A 21,936-nucleotide genomic window follows, 5' to 3' on the forward strand; every position below is an offset into this window, starting at 1 on the left:
GCAGAAGGCTCATCTCCCTGGGACAGCTGGATTCACTGACTGCCGCCTTATCATTGGTGAACATTTGAACCTGATCAGACCAATGGCCTCATGGACAAGGCCGTCTCTCAGGTAGACTATCTATCCAATAACTCGATAGATAGTTTGCTGAGAAAATTTATAGACTTAATAGAACTAAGAAGTGGAGTCACACAGAATCTGGAGTTAGGCTGTTTATCAAGTTCCAGCTCTGCCACTTACTAGTTGAGTGACTTTAAGCTGATTACTTAAGTTTTCTGTCTCGGTTTGGTCATTCGTGAAATGGCGGTAATAGTATACCAACCACATTCTCAGAGGCTCCCATGAAGATGAATGAGATCATGCATGTACAGTGCTGAGCACATAGCCTGGAACAGAGTCAAAGTTCAATGTTTCATAACTTCTATTTTTATTTGGGAATGGTGTTCAAGTTTCCTCAGAGCTGCTTGGCAAAGTATATAGCATTTTTTCAAAGTTCTCAGTTTTTATTCCTATTACGGTTACTGTTTAGCTATTAAACCACTATTGTTGTTTTTCATCTTCCCATTACATCATAATTTTCAGAACTCAAAAAAGATATTTAATGAGCAGATGAATCTAGATCATTCAGAATTTTCTGTCACGAAGTAGGAGAAGATGTTTGTAAAGACTGTCTTGAAGACTACTCTGCAGAGGTTGTCTACAAAGGTTTCTCATCTGAGTCACAGGGGACAGTTGTGGTTTCGGAAAGCTGGCTGAGAATAGTATGCTGAGCACATGGCCTGGAGATCAGTGGCCAATGACAGACGTTACAGTGATCCAGGTGTCAGCTGGAGGGGAAGAGGGCAGGCATCACAGACAGCATAGTGAAGATGGATACACAGTGTGAAGAAATGAGCCTCAAAAATTAACCCAAAAGTAGTACCACTTACAATAGCACCAAGAAACATAAAATATTTTTTTGGAGGGACTATAACAAAATACAGGTTTCCCTCACTATCCTAAAGTAGAATGCTCCTATGAAACCTTTCATAAGCCAAAATAGTGTCAAAGAAGCACTTACTGCCCCTGCCCAGTGGCTCAGTTGGTTGGAGCGTGGCCCTGTATATGAAAAGGTTGCAGGTCTGATTCCCAGGCAGGGCATCTATATAGGTTGTGGAGTTGATCCCTGGTTGGGGAGCATATGGGAGGCAATTGATCGATGTTTCTCTCTCTCTCTCTCTCTCCCTTCCTTCTTCTATCCCTACCTCTCTCTCTCTTTCCCTTCCTCCTTCTCCAAAGTCAATTAAATAAACAAACATATCCTCCGGTGAGCATTAAAAATTAAATTAGATTTAAAAAGAAACACTTACCATTAATTTATATGGAAAAAGTTTAAAGCATTCCCAGACCCCCAAAATAACCTACCAAATAACATATAAAACCTAAAATAACACTAACATGTATGTGTGCTGCTTCTCTAACTGCTCATTGCAGAACAACTACTGAACACTATTTTTGCTTTTCTAGAAACCCACTCCTACATACACAGAACACACTGATAGTTTCCAGAGGGGATGGGGATGAAAAGATGGGTGAAAATACTGAAGGGTAATAAGAGGTATAAATTTCCAGTTATAAATAAGTCATGTGAATGTAATGTACAGCACAGAGAATATAGTCAATACTAGTGACCCGGTGCATGGATTCGTGCACATTGAAAGGAAATTAATTAGAAGAATTATTTTAATATTGCTATTCGCCCTTTCTCTATAATAGAAGTGTCAACCAAATTCATGATCAACAGTGACAGATAGAAACACACGCATGCAATTGGCGCCAGCGAGAGCTTTATATGTATCGCACATGTGCGAGGCGAGTCAACTTAGCCTTTTATAGTTATAGAATAAACTTGCTTAATTAGACCTGCTTTCTGATGTAGCTAAACTTTTTCAAGCCCAGTGAAGCACCCCAACTTCTCATTCAGGTAATTGTCAGCAACATAGCAGTAAATATCAACATGAAGCAGATTATTATTGTAGACCACGCAGAAAGAACAAAGGGTGAAATATTTAACTGCAGCAGTGTTTGACTATATTCTGCACAGTGAGAAAACCTGGAGTCATTTTCAAGTTCCACCATTTCTTACTTCTTTTCAGTTGGGTCAAGTTTCTAAACTTTCTAAATCTCCATTTTCTGGATAATGAAAAGAAAATAGGATTCTACCAAGTCTCCTATCTACCTACTCCAGGACTTCTGTGAGGATCAAATGAGATGAGGCACAAGAAAACACTTCAAAGACATTTGGTTAAATTGTGAAATGTTTGCAGCTGGCTATAAAGCAAGTCCTGCTCCTGTGCTGAAGAAACTGCAAGGAGGCTAGTTGTTAGGGAGAGGAAGCCAGGCATTGCTATGTGACATTATTACTCGGTGCCCACAGAAACCATTTCCATGCTGGGCTGGGTTGTGAGCCACATTTTGAGTCATGGAGTCTTGGCAGCATTTGCTGTGATTTGGTGGGGTATTGCTTCGGGATGGTGGCGGGGCCTGGGTCCCACTTGGGGGAAGCCTAGTGTTGGTTTGTTGAGGCCAGGTCCGTGGTGCCATTTACTTTTAAATGGCCAGTGCATGTCATGGCAATTCCTGCTTTGAGCATCTGCCCCCTTGGTGGTAAGTGCATATCATAGCTACTGGTCAGATGGATACTTAGCCTTTTATATATATATATAGATTATTGTAATAACTTTGTACAGTAGTAGATACTGGATGATCACAATATGATCACTTTATAAGGTATAGAAATGTTGAATCACTATGTAATATACCTGAAACTCATGCAATATGTAAATTATCTATAATAATAAAAGGGTAATATGCTAATTAGACCAGACGTCATTCCGGATGTCCTTCCTGATGAAGCTGGGACTGGAGGGAAGCAGCCTGGGTCTGGGTGCCTGCTGGCAGCTGGAGGAGGGAAGTCCAGGTCCCGGGTGCCAGAGGGAAGCCAGTGCCAGCAGCCAGGGAAAGGAAGGCCTACTCTTGCATGAATGTTTGTGCATCGGGCCTCAAGTACTTTAATAAATAAAAAGTCACTGCATTAAAAAAAGACCTGGCATACAGTATGTGCTCATTAAGTACTAAATGAATGAATGGCTTTAGAATAATAAAATTCATATACTCTGTGTTAGTAAGCCCTGTCTCATTGAAATAAAACTAGAAGCAGAAATTCACATTAAAAATGTTATCGTTTTTACAAAAGCAGCTCTATCTTTCTCCTGAATAAGCTTAGGATGAAGCATTAGGTTCTCAGATTCATTTTGGATTTTAGCAAGTTTGATAGTGTACATTTGAAATGGGTACTTTTTGATGAAGCATTTTTCACCTTTTTAGTAAAAGCAGAAATCCTCTTTGGGTTATTATTATTATTATTATTTATTTATTTTTGTTAAAGAAAATAGGTACTAATGTAGGTTTTTCATAAAAGTGCCAGGTAGTGTAAGGCAAACTTTCAAAAAGTGGTGGGGGGTTACCTGTATGTGCAGGATCCACATTCTGAGGACCACAGAACACTGATGAAAGACATCAAAGACCAAAATAAGAGGACAGAGATATACTCATTTACTGGAAGGCTCAATATTGTTAAGATGGCAATTTTCTCCAAAATGTTCTACAGAGTCAATGCATTCCCAATCAGTATCATAGCAGGGTTATTTTGTAAATATTGGCAAACCTTCAAAGGGGGGGGGGGGGAATAACCCACCCACCAAACACTAAAATAGCCAGAATAATTTTGAGAACTAAAAAGATGGAGGATTACCTGATTTCAAAAATGACTGTAACACTGCATTAATCAGGACAGTGGTATTGGCAAAAAGATAGACACACAGAACAATGCCACAGGAAAAAAGAACTCAGAAGTAAATATATACTTAAATGGTCAACTTTGGCAAATGGGTTTTAACAAAGGTACAAAGACAATACAATGGAAAAAAATACAGCCTTTTCCACAAATGTGCTGAAACAACTGAATCTCCATAGGTAAAAAATATGACCTTCAACTCATACTTTTCATATATACAAAAATTAATTAAAGTAGATTACAGACTTAAATATATAAAGTCTAAAATGATAACCTAAAACTTCTAAATAAAAACATAGGAGAAAATGTTGCCTTGGTTTGGCAAAGATTTCTTATATATGCCACCGAAAACACAACCTAACAAAAATTTATGTCGGACTTCATAAAAATTAAAAACTTCTGTAAAAGCTTTTCTTAAGGGAACAAAAATAAAAGCCACAGACTGGGAGAAAATGTTTGCAAATCACATATTCAGCAAAGGACTTTATCCAGTATATATAAAGAAATCTCAAAACTCAACAATAAGAAAAATAACGTAACTTCTGTTTAATGTGCAAAAGATTTGAACTGACATTTCACAAAAGAAGATATAGGTTGGCCCGTAAGTACATGAAAAGATGCCTAACATCACCAGTCATTAGAGAAATGCTAATTTAAACCACTATGGGTTACATTACAAACCTATTAGAATGACAAAAAAGGAAAAAGACTGACAACACCAAGGAATGAAGCACACTGGAACATTCCTTCCTATATTGCTGGTGGGAATGCAAAGTGGTGCAGCTATTTTGAAAAAGAGTTTTGAAGTTTCTTACAAACATACAATTACATGATTCAGCAGTACCATACACATATATAAGAGAAACGAAAACTTAGGTATACACAAAATCCTTGTACATAAATGTTTATGGTGTCTATTTATAATCACACACACAAAAATAACTGGAATGACCCCAAGTACCCTTCAGCTGGTAAATGGATAAACTATGGTTCATCCATGCAATGGAATACTTGACACTCAGCAGTAGAAAGGTAAGATTTTTTTGATAAATGAAGCAATGTAGATGACATGAGTGGGGTATGCTAAGTGAAAGAAGTCAGACTCAAAAGCTACCTACTGTATCATTCTATTTAATTAAAGTCTGGAAAGAGGAATTTTTAGGAACAGAAAATAAATCAGTGCTTGCCAGGGGTTTGGGTGGGAGGAGTTAATTATAAAGGGGCAGCATGAGGAAATCTAGGGAGGTGATGGAACGTTTCTGTATGTTGACTGAAGTGGTTGCTACACAACTGAATGCCTAAACTTTATGTCTACACCTATAGACCTATATGCCAAAAAGAGTTCATTTTACTGCATGTACATATTTTAAAAAGTGAGTATAATAAAAGTAAACAGAAAACAAAATCAAGTTTTTTGAGCTGGGGGTGCTTAAAGGAAAAAGATTACATGAGAAAAATCTAGGGAAGACACCTCACAGAAGTAGAAAGAATACCAAAAATATGTAGAGTCATGGAAGGGAAAAGCAAAGAAACTTTCTAGAAGCAGATGATGGCTAACATAGTGACTGTTAAAGTAACCGATTTTAGAATGAGCTGTCTTAGCCAAAGTGCTATCCCATCTAGCAACTACTTTAATCTTTCTTAGGTTGACAATATGTTGATTTAACAGTTAAAATACCACTCTGTAGAGGTCTGGTAATGATAAGAAAAGATTAAGGTGGTTGCTAGATGGGGTTCAGGTTCAATAGCTGAGCTTTTTAAAGATGGGGATAGACTTGGGAATGAATGTTTCAGCATTATTTGTGAATCGTTGGGCAAAGGATTCATAGAGGAAGAGGAAATTGAAGATGTTGAAAGGTGAAGAGAGATGGGCATGAAAACATAGCCCCTTTGGAGATGGGAAGAGACAGAGGTTAGTCTTTTTAAAGGGGAATGGCCTCTTTTCCCTTGAGTCAATGAAAAATACCAGAGATAAGACAGTGGGACTGAACCACTGAATGGCAGAGACACCCCACACGGCTTGTGAACTCCATTCCTTCTCTCTGGTGGTGATGAATGTTTAGACAGTGCAAGAGATTTGTATATAGTTTATTACCATGTTACTTTCAAAATGGTGGGAGTTATTTTTGTAGCTTTGACTCTATACTCTCTTTGGCAAGCTTGCCCCAACTCAGCACTGCATCCAGGAAGATGTTAAACTAGCGCCCCCCACTTGTGGGCTCAGGTCCATTGTGTATTTGCAAACACAAACCCCTGGACTGATGGTGCTCTATAAGAGGAGTATGGAGGTTATACCCACCAACCTTTTCTTCTCCCTAAGGTAACCAAGGTTTAGTGAAGTCACTTTGAATAAATAGTCAGGGATAATGTGCAAGTAGAAATGTTAATAATGAGTAAAAATAATGTCTGAATGAATTCTACTTCCAGATGTGTTCAAGTACAGTTATAGCTTTCATTCTGACAAGACTTGTAGGTATGTAACTTTTGGCATCAAGAAAAAAAGGAAAGTTAAAAATTTTTCTGAAATTGCCTGACTATTCCTAAGCTGTTACTTAACGGGTATCATTCATAAATCTATTTGTAAGGCTTTGGACCACTGACAGTGAAGCAATTTGCAATGATGTTTGGAATGGGAGAGTTGGGATGTAGATGTTAAACATCTGCAAATTCAAAGCAATTTTTTATGAAAAGGCCTAAGAATTTATGAAATTTGACATATGTCACACTATATTTGCCAATTAAATGAAAATCCTATAGAGACACACTTTAATTGCAAAAATAACACCTCCACTAAGGAGAAGTACAGCAAGAATCCTCATGATTCCCATTACCTCTAATTGGAATCAAACAGCAAAATCCCTGGCCTCCATAAGGGGTATTCATTTCACAGCTGACATTTGTCTTTTTCTCAATTGATATTTGGAAATTATCACATAGGAAGAAAAATGTTTTGGGACTCTGCATAGTTCAATGTTCTAGCCTTGATTTGTAGGATTGCATTCAGAGGCCACGTTGAGCCCTTTCTCCACACTCGGTTAGAGCCATATGGCAAGACCAAAATAGAATCAGGTAATTGTAGCTTTTCCTTCTAAGCCATCCTGTAAGTGGGAAAGTGCTGTGGCGAAGCAGCAGTGTGAATTTCCACACTCGCACTCAGTAAATGAAGAAATAAATTTCTTTATGGTTTCCATCCTTAAAAGGAAACAAAATGGCTTCACCTTTGACTCACAACAATTTTGTCCATTCCATCAGAGTCCTCCCCAGAGGCCACGCACTTCCAGGTCTGGAAATGATTCAACCCAGCAACAGTGAGCAGCAGGATGTGCCCAAATGTCTATGCTCAGGTTGACTGTAAAAGGCTGAATACTGAAAGCTGAAATTTATAAGAGCTTCAAAGCTACATGGTATTTATTTATTGAATTTGCCTGGTTGGGGATTAATAAATTTACTGAGAAGTACTATGAGGAATTCCTTCCCTGGCTGTTTGAGTAGTAAAGAAAAATTAAAGTAACATGTCTGATAGACCAAATGATATCTGGTGACTACTCTGAGTCTATACAATGGCAAATACCTGAATGAAAACTAAAACATACAATACATTTCCCTAGATATGCAGCCTCTCCAATATCCAAATACATGAAAGTATAGACATCATAACTTCCTTAAAATAATGTCCTCAGGATCCACTGAAATTTCCTATGGGGAAACTATAAAATAAGGTCTACTACAGATAAAATCAAGCAGAAGAACGAAATCTCCCCTGAGAGTAATGATGAAACAAGAAATAGAAAGGAATAGATGTAGACATAAATTTAGAAATCAGCCTTATGCAGGAACTGTGGAGCAAATGAATTTCCCAGATATTGGAGCATAGAGACAGACAAGCAGAAGGTCAAGGACAGATGACGCAGATGCAGGTGATTGACAGCACCACTCTCTTACACATCTACCATCATTCTCTTTTGCCTCAGCACCTGACATATTATATACTTGTTTCGTGTCTGTCCTATCGAATCTACCACTGTACATAAGCCCTATAAGAGCAGGTGTTTTGTACTGCTCTTGTTTAAGTCCCAATACTTAGACCACTGTTTGTGATGCAGCAGGTAATCCAAGGAAAGCACACACACAGCTAACGAGGCAGAGAAAAACACAGAGGTAAGAACCAGCAGAGAAACTAGGGGAAGAAAATAAGAAGTAGGTGGCTCATTGCTGTCTGGTGAAGCTGAAAGGCATAGAAGCAAAAAATCTAGGAAGGGACTATGTATGAGGATAATGCATTGGAGACAGGGATAGTGGAGTCAGGAGCCAGGCAGGCCATGCCATGAATGGTGTAGCAATCCCCCTACTGAAAAGTGTCCCTGCTAGTGGTTGTCCGTAGCACCTGTGAGTCTCCTTTGAGTTAAGACAAAGCATTTGTTAATTTGTAATGAAAAAAAGCAGGAGGCATAACTGAATATTAGAAGCCATTAATGTAGATTTGTTTCTCATTGTCACTTTCCTCTTCGTTATGAGCTTCTCAGATGACAACACAAATGTGTGATGTAACACATGATAAATACCTTACCAATTATTTGGAAGAGTTTCCAAAATTAAGATTGTCTATAGATATCAGGATTGAGATGTATTTGGGGTACTCAATGTGGATATCTTTTTGAAGAACATTGAATTTGCTATTTTGATCAGGTTAATATTTATATAGCTTTGTTGTCCATGAGTATTCATCATGCTGGTGGCAGAAAAAGTGACCCTAGAGGTTAACTTGAGATTTAAATGTCCTATGAATACTCTACATACATCCAGCCACCTAATATTTCTGAATTATAATTATTCTTCAAGGGCAGCCAGCCAGAGGGAATATGTGTACTAGAATTCTATGGAGGTCTGGTTTGCACCTGAGACAATTTAGCTTTTTAATCAATGATGCATAAAATCTAATAGAAAAATATTGTTGTTGACTATATGGATGATCTAAATTAGGCTACTATGATGCTATAAGGAACCAAAATGAAAATAGCAAAGTAACCTTGTTAAATTGTCAGATGAGAACATATTGAACAAGACAGAATTGAAAGTTAAGTAACAATTTGACAAGAATTGAATCAATAAAGAGGAATGAGGAAGGAGTAGGAGAAGGGATAAGGAGGATCCATTCTGTGCAAACTGGGCAGAAAAAGATCTGAAGGTCACAGTGATCTGCGAAATAAATACTAATCAGTAATGGAAAAAGTATTATTTTATGTGCTTTTGGAAAGATGCTATTACCATAAATTCATAAATAGGGACATGGGAGTGGGAGAGAGTACATATATGAGTTTTCCTCATTTTTAAAATTCAGACTAAGATTGGAGTCAACCAGCCAGAGCAAGCTGCCTTTGCCACTCAAGCCCACCACAATGGGCTGCTGACACCTCCTGGACTGAGGCCATCTTTTCACAGATAACTTTTCCCAGAGTTACTGCTTCCTCTGGGCAATGGAGGCCATAGGTCTTGAGCATTCTCTCCCAACCTCACAATTATGTGAGAGTAAAGATTTAGTGAGAAGGAGGCACCCCAGGAGGAGAGCAGCTCTGAGCCTTCTGGGGAACTAATAACACTTTGGTCCAGTTGCTTTGCTAACAACACCTGGAAATTAGGGGCCACCCTTTGAGCCGGAATAATGAATCTGCTCCTTACCTAAGTATACTTAACCATATCTCCATCCAACATCATGCCCACAGCCCCCAACCAGTCATTGTTGTCTCCCTGCTGTCATCACCAGTAAGAGATGGGAGCTGACTGGTGTGTAGAGAATGAGCTTGGACCCAGGTGCCTGGAACACACACACACAGGTCATTGGAGTCCTGATTGCAACGTCCATGTGTGGTGGAACAACTTGGAAAATGCTCAAAAACAGTGTGTGTGTGTGTTTTAACGGTATGGTTATGAGTTTGGGAACTTGATCTGGAGAGGAAAAGAAAAATGAACTGTTTGTATGTAATGACCAGAAGAGAATCATGACTGGGGGCTTGATTAGTGGAATTGTTCATGATGGTTAGCTGCTGTTTTCTGTGCACTTGAGAATGGCTCAAGAGCCTTGCTCTGTAGCATGACAGGTTTAAGTTAGACGTTAAGATAGTTCATCCCCTAAATGAACTATTTACTGAGACATTGAACTTTGTTGTAAAATTTTCAGAAGAGGTGTACAGGATTTTGGAATGTTTAAAATCAATTGCACTAAGGATATATGAAGGTATGTGAATTTTGAACTATGACCGGAAAGTAAGCATGTGTATATTTAAAGGGGGGAAAATACTAATGTTCCAGGAAAGCTAAAGTATCCAGGGCCTTCCAGTAGATTGGCCTTGAGTATTGCCTTGTTTTCTCCATTCTGCAGATTTTTTCCTCTGGAACCATCTTTAAATTAGGGTCACCATTAAAGCTGAAGGACTTTTAGAGCAAAAGGAAAGGGGTTTGGAGAAGGTTGAGAAGGGATGGAGATGTGTCCTTCTCATATTGACCCTTCTACAAAGGAAGACAGATACCAAAACAGGCAACCAAATTAGTAACTTTGGACCCAGATTGGTGACTTAACTAGCTCTGTGGCCCTGAATTAATTACCCTTTCTGAGCCTAATATTTTTATTACATGTAAAATAGGGACAATGATCATCTATTTTTCAGTAATGTTAATAAGGTCAGTGATTTAAACAAAATTCCTGATATATAATTGGTAGTGAAATTGCAGTCATTATTACATCTGTCAATTCACATTCCCCATCCAGAGCTATATTATACTGTATTGCATTGTATATATTGTGATGTTTTCCTCTATTACCGTGGTAGCCAGGCACCCTGCTAAATTTGATCTGAAATTTAAATTTCAGATAAATAACATTCTTTTTTAGCATAAGTATGCTCCATGTATTTTTTTGGACATACTAATATTAAAAAAAATTATTTATTGCTTATCTGAAATTCAAATTTAGCTGAGTGCCTGGCATTTTTATTTGCTAAATCTGGCAAGCCTACCCACTCAGCATTTATTTCCTGTTTACCACTTCCTACCAGTATGTAGATTTTGACCCCCAGGTGGGCTATGCATGGTTTAAGTCAATCAACACATTTCATCTCCCTGGACAAAGTTATTTCGTTAGGCATGTGACCTAAGTCAACGCAAACCTGGGGACTCTTGTGTGGGACACCGAATTAGAAATACTTGCTCTCTCTTTGATATAGATGAGAAGTCAGAGCGCCCCACATTGTTGATAATCTTTTGGCTACATGAGAAAAGCTGACCCATAGAAGATGCAAAGCCAGGCCTACTGTTGGGGAATAGCTCATCCCTGGAGTTAGTAGTGGGATTCGTTTTTCTTGAAGCACATGGCTGTGTGGAGAAGAGATGGACACCTCTTTTTTTTTTCAAGGAGGGAAGGAGGAGCCATTGATGCATCATAGAGGACTGCTGGCATCCACTACAGGGTGAAAAGAGGAACTAAGAGAAAATGTACCCTATGAATTATAACACTTTAGTTTCAAGTAACAGAAAAAGCTAACCAGACAGGTGTAAACAATAAAGGAAACATAGGTTCATGAAACATAAAGTCCTTAGGCAGGTGAGCCTCCAGTTTGTCTTCAGGGTTCTCTCTGGGGAAGTTGTTTATTTAACAGTGAAATATAGAAACAAAGAGAAAGGGAGGCTTGATCTTTTTTTTAAAAAAAAAAAAACCTAACCATTACTTCTATTTTTATAATGCTATGATGATTTGGCAAACTCAATATGCAGCTGTACTTATCCAAATTAATATTTATATAATTTGTTGCAGAATCCAGGGCCAAGTTTTTAGGAGAACTTCACAAACATTTCATTGAATTTCAGTCTTATCTGCCTAGAAATGCAAGCATTACATTTTCCTATACGCATCCCAGAATTACTTCTGCCAATTCAGGATTTCATGATAAGTTTGCATGGTAAGTTTACATTTGTAAGCTTCATTTCCTGTTATTCAATTTGTGCCCTTGCAAATTACAATTCTGTGCATGTTCAGTAGAATTAAGAAGACAATAAAAAAGTCTGGTCATAGTGGCCTTTGCTGCCTGATAGAAGATTCCAGATTTTTTAAGATAACATTTTTCCAACAGCCGACTTTAATAAAATGTATAATGATGATTTCTATGAGAATAAAAGACATGTGATAAAAAATTTTTCTTTCAATTAAGCAAACATGCTTTGAACACCTTTGTGTCCAGCACTAGAGTACTTTTACATACGTGAACTACTCGTATGCATATGATAGAAGCTCTTTGATCCAGGAGTCTAAACTCTGGAAAGGTCCAGACAGTGAAACTGTTCTGAAACAATGTTTTAAATGACCATCTATTTTACAAACTATATATTGAAATGCTTGAAAATCACATAGGTACCTTCGAGGGAGCTGCAATGCTACCTCAGTGTTGCCCTGTGGCCTAATAGATGCCAGGGTGGCAGTCAAAGGAAGGTTATCACCTGGTGAGGCTTGTGGGTACCATGCTTCCTGCCTTACCTCTCAGCTGGTACATAGTTCAGAAAGCAACAACTGTTTTAAAGGGTTATTTTCCAATCGTGCAAACATGTGTTACATACATCATTTTTTAAATTAGTATAATGGAAAGAAATACCAGGATGCATCTAGTTGAATTCAGCAAGTCTTTCTCTAAGTGGTGGGCTCCCGTGGAATTAAGGTAGCTCAGATTCAGAAATACCACTGATTTGGACTGAGACATATTTCAGATTCTCCCAGTAAATTAACCCCTACTGGAAATATCACTTTCTAAATAATGGAAATAAGGATGGCTAATATTTACTGAGCTGTTATTATGTCAGGAGCTGAGCTAAGAGTTTTGCAGTCACAGCCCTGCCTCTATTTGAGGGGTGAGCATTTTGCTGAGTCCAGACTAATGAGGGGCCACTTGGCTGGAGTTTCTGTAACAGCAGAGCCAGCTAAAAGGCACTGGTCATTGTGGGTTCTGCAAGAGATCATAGGCAGTCGACTACACCCGTTAGTATCTGGGCTCTGTGAAACAGGCAATGGTGTTCCCATTCCTAAGGACAAAGCAGCTCACCATTTGCCAAACACACAGCTGAGAAATAGAAAACCTGGCTTTAAATCAGGCTTGTGGACTTAATGTTCTTGCCCTTTATACTGTATATCTGCTACAGTCCTAGTCAAATACTTTATCCACTTTTATTTAAGCATAAAAAGCTCAAGAATATAGTTGGCATCTCCCTTCACAAGAAGAAATGTTTCATGACTGAGCAAAGACCAGTTAAGGAAATTTTGTGGTATAATTGCTTTGGAGAGTAAATTTTTCAGGGAATATTAAACCTCAAAAACACCTCCTTTTAAGACAATATAAGGAAAAGTGCTTAGTCCAAGTAATAATGTTCTAAACCCATATGTTTCTCCTACTCCTAAGACAAAGAAAGCCACACCAATGACAGGAACTTTGAGAGCCGTTTTAGTCACCATGCATTCACATGGCATATACAAGCGCTATTATTGGATTTGCTGAGGAACTGTTTCTTTTATGTAATTCAAATGACTCTACAGTCTTCCCTTGGGGTCTGGCTTGAACTCAAACAACAAACTGCAAATGAAGACCTCCCTTTTCAAATTATCCTTTTGTTCTGCAAGGCTGGTTGGCATTCCAGCAGCAGGCCTTCGATATGGAAAGATTCTCCCTCCGATAGCTGAACATTCACACCACCACTCCCAGCCAGCTCTGTTATTGCGACCCACCACTGAGAAATCTCCCTTTCACGGTGAGGTCAAGAGAGGTATATAGACTACTCCAAAGGTCAGTTTACCATTTCATGCTCCGTTCTGTTCTCCTCCTACAAAGGCCAGATCAGGCAGGGGAACTTGCCATCCTGCCTGTGGGGCCGGTTCCAGGGCACAGTCTCCCTAACTACATGGGACTAAATGTCTATGTGCATACGTGTGTGCATGAGTGTGTGGGGGTGCATTTTGACATTTTTCCGCCTATCACCTTTAAAAAGGCCACTTGCCCTTCTAGGTTTCCATGTTCTCATCTACGAAATGAAAGCATTGGACTAGATCAGTCACTCTCAAAAAATAACCAAGGAATGTCAGGGTTCCCAACGTCCTTTCAGGTGGTCCTCAGATTCAAAACCATGTTCGTGATGACACGAAAGCATTATTTTCCTTTTCACTCTCACACTCTCACCAGTGTACTATGGAATTTTCCATGACATGTGATTATGTCATCACTCTGAATGTATGTCTATACATTCTTGTGTTTTAAAATAATTTTTTTAGTTTACATTTCCTATACTATAACTATCAATATAATCCACATAAAATCTACTGGGGTCCTCAATACATTTGAGGAGTGAAAAGGGTCCTGAAATCAGCAGTGTGAGAATTGCTGGACCAGATCAGCTTTGTCTCGGTGGACTCTCACTGCTAGTGCCAAAGTTCAAATGTCCTTTTTCCTTTTTTAATGATGGTGATGGTAGATGTTAAATACTTTCAAAATTTTTCTGCTTGTTAAGACAGAAAGTTGTAACCCTTTGTCAGTCCCTCCATTAAAAAATAACTAACTATACTTCCAGTTTATACATAATCAGCCCTATGACCCATTCTGGTTACCTCCTATGATTTAGAGAAAACCACTGATTTCTCAGTGGATTGTTAGCACCCAAATGAGTCTTATATGATGGTCTATGACACTGTCTTCATGCCCTCAGAGCTTTCATGTAGAGTTTGTACTTAGTAGAAAACCTAACCAACAAGGATACACTTCTCCCCTTTATCAATTCTCTAGTGTCACGTTCTACCCTGTCTTTTTCTGGGCTTTCCTAGGTTTCCCTCAATTGATTTCAAGTCAGATCCTGAGACGTGAGCCAAAGGCTCATTCCTCAAACATTCATTTAAGGTGTCGGAAAGAATTAATCCATGTGAACTCCCCCAATAGGTGTTTAAAAAATGCCTGTGGGCAAACTCCAAGGGGAACATTTCTTATTCAATCAATAGCTCTCTTTGGAATGCCATTTATGTCTTTAACAGATTACTTCTGGACAAGTTACAAAACTGAAAGTTCCATTTTCAACCTTGAATAAGAATTTTTATGCTTAATTTAAAAAATTGCAACTCAGGATGGCATCAACGGATATTTCTTTCCCAAACCAATTATATGGTAAAATAGGATTATCATGTTCATTGAATCTATATAAAGCTTATACCATTAAATGATAGATCAGCTAATTAATTGCTTCCAAGGCACTTTGGTAGTGCTGAAAAACGCTTTTCTTACTCTACTCTCTATTTAAATGGCTTTCCAATACGTGGTGTACTTCCTTGATTTTTTAAAAGAACTTTTTAATTCTTCTCCATTACCTCATCTTTTTTTTCCCTCCTTGTTGGTCTAAAGTGACAAGAGGCCTCGAATTCATGATGAAAGAAGATGTAATTGAGCTGAGTGAACTAACCACAGGAAAGTCTGAGTTCAAACTCTGGCACTGTCTCCCCTTCATTATCAAGCCCTGGAGTTTCATAACTGGAACAATGTATATTGTTAGAATATTTCATGGAGACATTGTAAAGATTACTGAGTACTTTTCCTTTGCCATCACTAGTCTAAAGAGCCTTGCAGAGATAAATGCTTTTTCCAAATGCACTCCTCTTGAATGAAGGCGCAAGGTCTGGGAAGCAACTCTCTCCCCAAATGCCAATCAAGTCAATAGCAGTAGAAGCAAGGTGATTACAAGGATGCTTTTTTCACTTGCAGGAAGTTGTAATTAGCCTAATTTCTTCTGCAGGGAATCTGAAGGACCTGTCTATGGCCTGGAAAGTAGAACCTGTTCTTCTTGCTGTGAAATTGACTTCGTTCTAGTATTGGTTTCAAGGGCAGGTGAAAGCAATGGGGATCTGAACCTCCACACGACTCTATTACAGTGACCCCTCGTCTTCTCATTTGCTCTCTGGGAAAGTGTTTCAGTGGTTTTCCATGCAGAACCCCTTTGATCACTGCAGAGCTCTATTAGGCTCCCATAGAAGAAGGTGATATCGCTACACAGGACTTCTCAACCTCAGCACAATTGGCATTTTGGGGTAGATAATTCTGTTTAGGGGTGAAATGCTGTCCTGTGCATTGTAGGACATTTAATAGTAACCCTGGCCTCTACCCACTAGATGCCAGTAGCATTCCCTCACCACAGTGGTGACAATGAAAAGTATCTCCAGACATTGCCAAATATTCCCTGAAATCTCCCTCACTTGAGAACTGCTGCTCTACAGAGTCATAAAATATCAGAATGAGAAGAGTTCGTATCATGTAGTTTTTCCCCTCTACCCCTGTTTGTAACCTATTGACCACCTAGGGCTTGGTCGGCAAACTGTGGCTCGCGAGCCACATGCCGCTCTTTGGCCCCTTGAGTGTGGCTCTTCCACAAAATACCACGGCCTGGGCGAGTCTATTTTGAAGAAGTGGCGTTAGAAGAAGTTTAAGTTTAAAAAATTTGGCTCTCAAAAGAAATTTCAGTCGTTGTACTGTTGATATTTGGCTCTGTTGACTAATGAGTTTGTCGACCACTGACATAGGGTATACTTGATGATTTTATATAGAAAACAGCACTAAATAACATTGAATCATATAGTAGAAAGTAATCAACATTTCAGTTGTCTTTCAGGGGTTCTCTGTAATCACGAAAAAAGTGTCTGTTTAATGCTAAAGCATCTTTAGTGTTTGCATATGATCACAACCAAAGAAAGTGAGGCCTCTGGCACAGAGCCTTCAGCAGACATATCTAGCTGTTACTTAGTAATATTGGTTTCTTTTTATGTTATTTATTTTGTATGGTTATCTTCTGTTTATGATAAGTGGCACTGGTCCTCCAATTTTTCTACTGACATAAAAGTTTCTTTCAAAATTAATGTACTTAGTAACCACATTGGAAAACATATACCTATGACTCAGCAATTCCACTCCTAGATATTTACTCACAGAAACATTTATTTATATTCACCAAGAGACCTGTGAAGAATGTTCTAACAGCCCTGTTTATAAGAGCCTCAAGTTGGGTATTACTCCAAGTGGCCATCAACCAATATACCATGCATGCTCCCATAGTGGGATTTCTACAGCAATAAGAAGAATAAACCAAGACTACAACAATGTAGGAAAAGCTAACAAACAAAATATTGAGTGAAAAAAGTCAGATTTAAAAAAAAAGTACACAGTATGGGATTTTATGTATGTGAAGCTCAAAAACGCAAAAATCAATCTATTCATTTAGAAATCAAGAGGCATGACAGATCTTCTGGGGTGTTGCTGATATTCTGTGTCTAGATCTGGTGGCATGGGTGTGTTCCATCTGTAAAAGTTCATCTAGTATATGGCTATGATTCGGGAACCTTTACATATAATTTTTAAAATAAAATAGTAGACTGAGAGAAAATATTAAATAATTGCACATGTCGAGTGTCAAATATAGGAACACAATTATAGACTGTATGTGTTTTGTAAATGACAGAAGTAGGGGAAACCATGGTTTTGTCTACCCCTTTGCGTTAAAGATGAAGACTCGTAGGGCCAGGAAAAGGAGTGACCTGCCCAGAGTCATCAGGCCATGAGGAGCTGGTGGCTCTGCGACTATAACCAATGTTTTACCTTCCAGTCCAGTGCCTTTGGTGATGAAGCATGCACGGTCCCGGTTTCTTACCACCTTTACCCACCCTCAGTTTCTGGCATCCCCTTCTCTCCACCTCCTGCCACGGTGACACCAGAACTTTGGAGTTGACAGGTCTGAAGCACTGATATGATGCACTTCACCTCCTTTGCACAGTTTCTCCAGAACAGCTGGGTACCATGGGTCTGGGACAGGCACTTGACCCCTTGCCCCTGCCTGGGGCCGTCCCCTAATCTTTCTCTACTGGCTGAAACAAATGAACGTAACAAACTGGGAGGACTCCAAACCACACTTATTGTCTTAGTAGAAACCACATTGGTAATTTCTAAAGCATGACATCATTTCAAAGCATTTCCACGTATCATTGTTTAACCTGAAAGCAAAATACACAACACTGATTGTGAAAAGGGAGGGGGGAAAGCATAAAAGCTCTCTCTTCTTTCTGGGGAAAAAAACCCAAAAACTATCAACTTGAAAAGCTCCTCAGCAGGCCCATGTGGGGTCCATTATTGTACTTTGACACTTAAGCACCTTCTAAGAATGCTGCTCTGGAGTTCAGAACTACCAAGGTGAGGTGGGCGAGGGGCTGGATTTGGTGTGGTGTGTTTTCAGGGAGGGCATTCATCTCACAGAGCTTTAGGTTCATTATCTAGAAAAGTATGTCCTGTTTATCCTACAGGGCTGTCATTGGAACCAAGTGAGATAAAGCATGTGACAGTTGCTATGAAATGTGAAGTAAGGTCTATTGTTCCCTCCATTAAGCAGCTCGAATACTTTGCTCTCTAGTGGACATTATGTTGGGCACATCTCAATATTAAAATTAAAATGGTAAGGCTAATTTGCCTCTGTAACATATTTTAATGTGGCTGGATAAGACATGTTGCAATCGCCTCATTTATAAGAGCATGATCCCAGGCTTAAAGTTGATAAGTCTTACATTTTGTTGCAATGAGAAATTTGACTTTAGTAGACTCACAACTACTGTGTCACCAGGAGGATTATTTTTCTAGATGGAAACACTTTTTGTGCAGTTTCCCCTGCGATAAGCAATGCTGCATTCGGGAAATATAGCCACCTCCAGTGGAAAACTAGGCATTATGGAAATTTCAATGTGCACAATACACAAAGTGATTCTATATCAATATTAGAAATTATGAAGAGGACAAAATACACGAGCTAATATTTCTTCTCAAATGCTACTCAATCTCTTTGCACACTAAATCAGAGTGAGAAAAACATTGATCTTTGGCTTGCATTACTGAGATCTGACTTCTCAAAGTGATTTTTGAGCCTAATACGTAAAATTTTTTATTTCATAGCCCCAAATTATGTCAACAGAAAGGGCTTTATCACTGTCTTGTCCATGTGTTTGGGTAAAATGAACAGCTCTTGTCTTTACTTATATGTGTCTTTACTTATATGTAAAATTTTTTATTTCATAGCCCCAAATTATGTCAACAGAAAGGGCTTTATCACTGTCTTGTCCATGTGTTTGGGTAAAATGAACAGCTCTTGTCTTTACTTATATGTGACAGTTACATCAGCCTCAAGAACAGGAAAAGCTATTATGATGAGAAACTGCAGAGGAGGCACCCAACCTTTGTAAGTTTACAAGTTGTTGGATTTCAAATGGCATGAAAGAAAGCCCTTTGGGCCGGAAGTTGACATGTCATTCTGTAGCCCTTAGCCTGACCTTCTCCAAACATCAGCTCAGACACAAAAGACACTGTGCTCCAAATGACTTCGTACCTCCAGGCTGGTAACCCTATCATCTTCCTGAGTGACACCTCCACCACATCCACTCTTGTCAGGAAGGAAGCCTTTGAATTCTTTGAAGCTCAAAGTCAGTGAGGTTCTTCGCAGTGACCTTGAGGGACTGCTCACCTCTTGGTACATGCCAACTATAGATTAATTTCTATTGTTTAGCCCAGAGGAACCTGTCAAGGAACTATGGATTCACATAAGCCTCCCTGATGGGCTAAGTCAGTTTAAATTTATTTGCAGATGAGTTTGCTTGTGATTGATATTTTCATGGAAATTACAGGACATACTAGGCATTTCAAAGTCTCTTGATTTGAAAAATAGTGTAAACTATCAGTAAATATGAAGATACTTGCCTCCCTGTAAAGACTGCAGAATTGTTGTTATTTTTTTTAAAAAAGGACATTAAACTGTTCTACTTTGTTAACTAAACCAAGAGAAACAGAGCCAAAGACTAGATTTGAGGGTTGGCCTCAAACAGTTTCCTGTAATGAAAATTGGGATGAGAGAAACGATCCAAATGCAATGAGAACCAACTTTGATTTAAATAAAGCTGTTGGGAGCTCTGAGAGAGTACTTTTCCTTACCTTGTTTTCCATTTAAAAAAAAAAAAACCACCACCCTCTTTCTCACTTAGGCTGCATGAGAAATTGCCCAGAGATTATTGAAAAAACTTGATATATCAGCTGTCTGTAAGACACTTTCTTTCCGAGCAACAAAAGGGAAAGCCCAGGGGTCCACCAAAGATCTCCGTCAAGAACAGAGTTGCTGGGAGTTGAATTTGGAGATGCATTTTACAGTTCTGTGTCTTGGCACTGAATGGAAATAGAAGAAGGTCTTTAGGAATGCTGGAGCCCCATGCACTTGTGCTGGTCCTCTGTGTTTTAGGGCCTCTGCAACCCTCAAATGTTTAGGGGTCTGTGTGTGTATTTGTGGTTTTGAAATAAAATTCACATAACAAAAATGAATCATTTTAAAGTATGCAACCAGGGCCACAGGGCTGTGCAATCATCATCTCTATCTACTAGTAATTCCAAAACATCATAACCTCCAAAAGAAATCCCGTATCCATTAGGCAGTCACTCCCCATTCCTCACCCTGCTAGCCCCTAAGTAACTACTAGTTTGCTTCTTGTCTCTGTGGATTTGCCTATTGGGGGCATTTTATATAAAAAGAGTTAGGCAGTAAGTGACTTTTTGTGCCGAGACCGGTTTGGCTCAGTGGATAGAGCGTCGGTCTGCGGACTGGAAGGTCCCAGGTTCGATTCCGGTCGAGGGCATGTACATTGGTTGCGGGCACATCCCCGGTGGGGGGCGTGCAGGAGGCAGCTGGTCGATGTTTCTCTCTCATTGATGTTTCTAGCTCTCTGTCCCTCTCCCTTCCTCTCTGTGAAAAATCAATAAAATATATTTTTTAAAAAAAAGTGACTTTTTGTGCCTGGCTTCTTTCATTCAGCATCATGTCTTCAAGATTCATCCATGCTGCAGCATGTATTAGTATTCCACTCCTTCTATGGCTGGATCATATTCTTTGTATGCATATACCACATTTGTTTGTCTATTCATTCACTGATGGACATTTGGGCTGTTTCCACGTTTTAGCTATGTGAATAGTGCTGCTATGAACATTTGTGTATAGGTATTGAATACCTGTTTTCAATTCTTATGGCACTATACCTAGGAGTGGAAGTGCTGGGTCATATGGCAATTCTAAGTTCACACTCTTATTTACTTGTGTGTATATAACCCATCTTTTCTCTTTTAACATCTTTTGGAACTCAAGCAAAACAGATAGACCTTTAGGTAACCTAGTCACCTTGAATCTCTTCAATCTGGAGTGGAAGCAACAGCCGTTATCTCTTCCATTTGGAAAACCTTTCTTGGGGCCTGATAATATGGGAATTTGTTCATCCTGATTTGTGAATTGCCCCAAAGTCCAAGTCTGTCTCATCAGGGAGGACAGCTGTCATATTTGGGAAGGATTAATTACAGTCAACACTTATTGTGAAGTGGCCCTTTAAGGCCAGGATCTGAAGTTGAACATCTGCCCTTCCCTCACATATGGGTAGAGCTGCAGGAGACTTTGAAGTCAAAAGACCCAAGTGCCAGAGGCCACTGAAGTCATTGAGATCCTTGTGTTCTTGAGATGCCTCCCAGGTTACACTGTATCCTCTTCTCATTCTACTCACTGACATACTATAGTATCTAGGGGCTGGGTCCCCAAGTCTTGTTAGATCAAAGAAGTTTGGCAGGTGGACAAAGAGAGGAAGGCAATTCCAGGCAGAAAACATGGCGCATGGAAACACAGACATTGGGAAGAGTGAATGAGGACAAGGACTTGAGAAAATTGTGAAGCATTTGCGACATTCTCAGTGGGAAGTGGAACAGGCAATCAAAAACTATGGAGAGGAAATAGGAGCCCCATGTAAGCTAGGGACTGCCTCATTTAAAATTTTTTTTATCAGTTTTATATTTTGAATTTTCATCCAAAGTTAAAAAGAAAGCTCCTTTACTCTGTCAAAAACCAAATGAATCCTACACATTGCCCGATTTGTACATGGCTACATAGAAAGAGGAGATTTTGACGTTTTGGAAAATAATCCAAACCATTGTTTAAAGGTTGAGAACATACTTGTTTTTACTCAGTCTTTCCTGGAGGCTTCCAAGTTCTCC

This window comes from Cnephaeus nilssonii (assembly GCF_951640355.1).
Source record: "Cnephaeus nilssonii genome assembly, chromosome: 18".
Classification (NCBI taxonomy): domain Eukaryota; kingdom Metazoa; phylum Chordata; class Mammalia; order Chiroptera; family Vespertilionidae; genus Cnephaeus; species Cnephaeus nilssonii.